The sequence below is a fragment of the Urocitellus parryii genome, chromosome 1 (assembly GCF_045843805.1).
Source record: "Urocitellus parryii isolate mUroPar1 chromosome 1, mUroPar1.hap1, whole genome shotgun sequence".
NCBI lineage: Eukaryota > Metazoa > Chordata > Mammalia > Rodentia > Sciuridae > Urocitellus > Urocitellus parryii.
The window spans coordinates 131,783,616-131,787,731 of record NC_135531.1 but is presented as its reverse complement, the minus strand read 5'-3'; positions in this window follow the sequence as shown (position 1 = coordinate 131,787,731).

Here is a 4,116-nt window from a genome sequence, read left to right as displayed (position 1 = left end):
AGAAATATATTTATGAGTATATTTTTAGCGCATGTGTATACATATACAAATATTTTTCAAACTAGGCTCTTACTACCTGCAGTGACCACTTATTCCTATAATTAAGTGTCCAAGAGTTGTTTTAAAATCTTACTGCACTCCTGGTCCAAGAACCCTACCTTGACCTATTGCTTCTGGCATTCCCTTTCCTCTACTGAGGGCCAACTTACCCAATCACGTTGCTATCATAGCCACGGAAAAATAAGGGCTAAAACAGAGCTTATCTGGGAGAGAGGCCCTTACCTGGGAGAGAGGCCCATTCCAACCACCAAAACCTGGATTCTATTGCATGCACTTCCACAGGGTTTCAAAACAAGTGCCCTCATCCTGTTTAAATGTTTTAAGAAAACAAGTTCCACTGAAGATAATAGCACTTCAGCTAGATTTGTCCAAAGGATACTTCCCAGCTGCTTCTCTTCAGCTAACATCCACAAGGAATTGGCAGTCAGTAAATTCATTGGCTTTGCAGCTTCCAGCATTGCCAGTAGATGAGGAGAGTGCCATTAGCCCAAGCATACTTGCAAGTATGTGCATAATACCCCATTTGTTTCATTGCACTGGGTTTGTTTATTTATTTAGAGATGAGGTATTGCTCTGTTGTCCAGACTGGCCCCAAACTCCTAGGCTCAAGTGATCCTCCTATCTCAGTCTCTCTAGTAGCTGGAACTATAAACACACACCATTGCACCTGGATACGTGTGAATTTTTTACACGTATATTTATGTATATTCTATCTATATTTATCTATGTAAATTAAATTTAAATTGTTCTTGCCAGTTCTTTTAGGCACAGAGTGAAAAAGCTGAAAGTATTCCTTTCAGTGTCTAGGGAAAAACCCCACACAGTCAGGGACAGCTACATATTTATATGAATAAATATCCTACATGTTAATATGTTTATGTGTATATTTAACTGTGTTACAAATTCCTCCCTATATATTCATGAATATATTTTTGTGTGCAACATATATATATATTTTTTTCAATGAAGAAAACTACTATCTGAGGTGGCCATTTATTCCTCAGAGTACAATTGACTCCCTACCCAACAGGTGTTTAAGATCAGGTTTGCCCTGCAAGGTTGCCCCTAAGTTAGATTATATATATCATCAAACCCACAAAGTAGAATCTTTTCACTGATTCTGACTTTCCAACATTTGTCAGCAACCTCTGTGATTGTCAGAAGAGGTTATCAAAACATTGCCCTGCCTTGGGTTCTCCAACAGGCAGAAGAGCCTTAGGAGCTGGCTCCCTGGGTATTTCCAGTCCAAGCATTAATCAGAACTGACTAGAAGGGCTGTAAATCCAATCAGAGTGGGCCTAGAGAGGCTTGCTTTGAACTGTATGAGCTGAAGGAAATAGCACTCAGGTCCTAAGGTTATTCTCACTACAGCCCTGGCTTCAGTATGTTTCTACTTTACAAATTCCTTTAAGGAGGGACAGAATGTACTAATATATTGCTATCACGGCTGTAGTCACCAGAAGGGTGAAGTCTAGCAGATCTTCCTTACCTGTGATAAGAGAAATGGAGTAAACAAAAAGACCAGAGAACAGAGGGCGGGAAGAGATAAGAGAAGGGCGATTTAACTCAGCATTTCAAGGTAAGTCAACAAAGAAAAAAACTGCTCCACATTCCTTGCATGTATGCTGAAGATTACCCAACAAGGCCACATCACATTCTGCTTTTGGAACCAACAAACCAAGAAGTAGCAAAACCTTCTCTTTATGGACTAACCTCCTATCCCAGCACTCTCCTGCTTTGTCGTCCCACCCCTCTTATCTATAGCCAATGTAAGCTCAGTGTAAATGATTTATTTCTCCTCCCTGGATTTTCAGGATAAAACACCCTGGCCCCTTAAGTCTGGTAGACATTTTTCCCCTGGCTCTCTGGCCATGCTGCTGGTGGCTTAGGGAATTTGTCCCAGGATCAGTTCTTCATCTTCTGGAGCATCTATACGGCTCAACAAACACTTTATTTTCAGAGACCTCTTAGTCTCAATAACCTTATCGGTGCAGCATTGGGATCCAGCCTTCTGAAGAATCAGGAAGAAAGATATTTTTCCTTGGGGCCAAATACGACATCAAGAATCACTTTGAGACTACCAGAGGTAAGGTGAGTGCCTTTCCAAGAGGCTTTTGAAGTCCTAGAACTAAGGTTCCTCATTTGAAATATATCACTTTAATAGGCTGTCCCTGGGTTTCTGCTGTTGCGGTCTTCAGTGGCAGTGGGAACTTTGCAACAGAGTTGTCATCTGTGTGGAGTTGCCAAACTGGAGCTGGTGAGTTATTGGAGGATGCTCCTCTATCTGGTATTATGATTTGTTGAGTTATTGTGGAAATTCCCCTGTACCTGGTATTATGATTTGTTGAGTTATTCTCAAATTATATCTGATATTATGATTTGTTGAATTTGTTTAACAATTTGCTTGACTTGTTTCTTTCCAGCTATGTAGTGTCTGCTTTAAATACTTTTAGCTCATAGTGACATCTTCTGGCCATTCATGTAATTACAATTTGGTTTGGATTTGGCATTATTCGGACTGATCAAAGCCATTAGCTATTTTACTATTAAATGAGGATGAATGAAAAGTCCCATCCCAAAGAAAAGAGATATTTCTCCTTCCAATATCCATTAGGAAATTTCCAGGTGACTGTAAATCTTTCAAAAAGTGTCAGGACTAATTGTCCCTAATGTGTAGCACTCTCCCAGGGACCCCAATGAAAGAACATACCCCCTCCCTGGGTTAGAAGGAATACTCCTGATCAGCAAAATAATGGATTGATCTTTCCATAATCTGGAACACCCTGACATACCTGACGTATAGAGCATCTGAGACACATAAAAGAGTAACCAACCGCCCAGTGGTGACACCATGGGGAGCGGTTCTCATAAGCAGTACATCTCTGCAAGACACACCCATTCCCAGGTTTTGATTGACTGAGAGAAACTCTTGTAAAGTACAAAGAAAGATAATATCTTTGCAATTGCCTGCATGTGTCACTTCTAATCTGAGAATAACTTTTGTTTTTTGTTTTTGTTTTTTTGAAGTAAATTAGAAAACAAGCAAAGAAAGCCATTAGTTGGGAAGTTAAACTGGTGCTAAACCTAGTCGTAATCTCCAGACTCTAAATTTGCTCCTCACAAAGTTCTCCTTCTTAAATAACTGAGACTCGTAATAAATTAAAACAGTGGTGGGAAGGATGGAAAACTCAAGAGATTCTGCCAGGTACTCTCCCACCCACCCACCAAACCTATTTATCCAACTTTTCTGTCTACGTTGGAGCACCTTCCCTCCCCTTCTCTTCCCTTACCTTCCCAGTCCCCCTGCCAGCCCCTCAGAACCTATTTTAATGAATCTATTTAAAATCAAAATACAAATATCAGTGGTAACTTCTTCAGAACCCCTCCCAATGGGAGAAAAAAAAAAACAGCTGCTGGAGCAATTGGTGAACATGAAAGAAAAAATAGCTGTTAGGCCTAAAAAGACTCAGAAGACCAGAAACACGTGGGTGCTGCTAATACTTGAGCACCCACTGTTCTCAATCATGATCCATCCAATGGTTAACAGAAAATAGATTATGAACCAGCCCAGGTTGAACATGGGACTGGTCACCCCCAACCCAAAATAAACAGAAAAAAATCCACAACTTATATTGTCTGGTTGAAAGCAGAATTAAGGGTTAAGGCCCAAAAACACATCCCAGATACTTATAAAGATCCCCATTGATTTCTATGAGAATTTAATGCTATTATATGCTCCCTATAAGCCAAAGTAGCATGATTTATAACAGTTGATGTCTAGTACAGATAGGAGAGGGACAGCTTTGGATGCAACTTGCAGACGGGCAAAACCCTGAAGTTTTCCTAGGGACACAAATAATATGGCCCCTTATTCTGACAAAGCTAAATGCATTGCCAAACTGCTTTGGGAATATTTCTCAAGATTTTCTCAAACCTGTAGTTTGGTCCAAAATTTAAGATTCTCTTAAAAAATCTATTTATAATGACTTCAAACAACTCTGTCACTTTTTCCAGAAGACTTCTGGTTTGTCTTAATAATTCCAAAATAACTAAAAC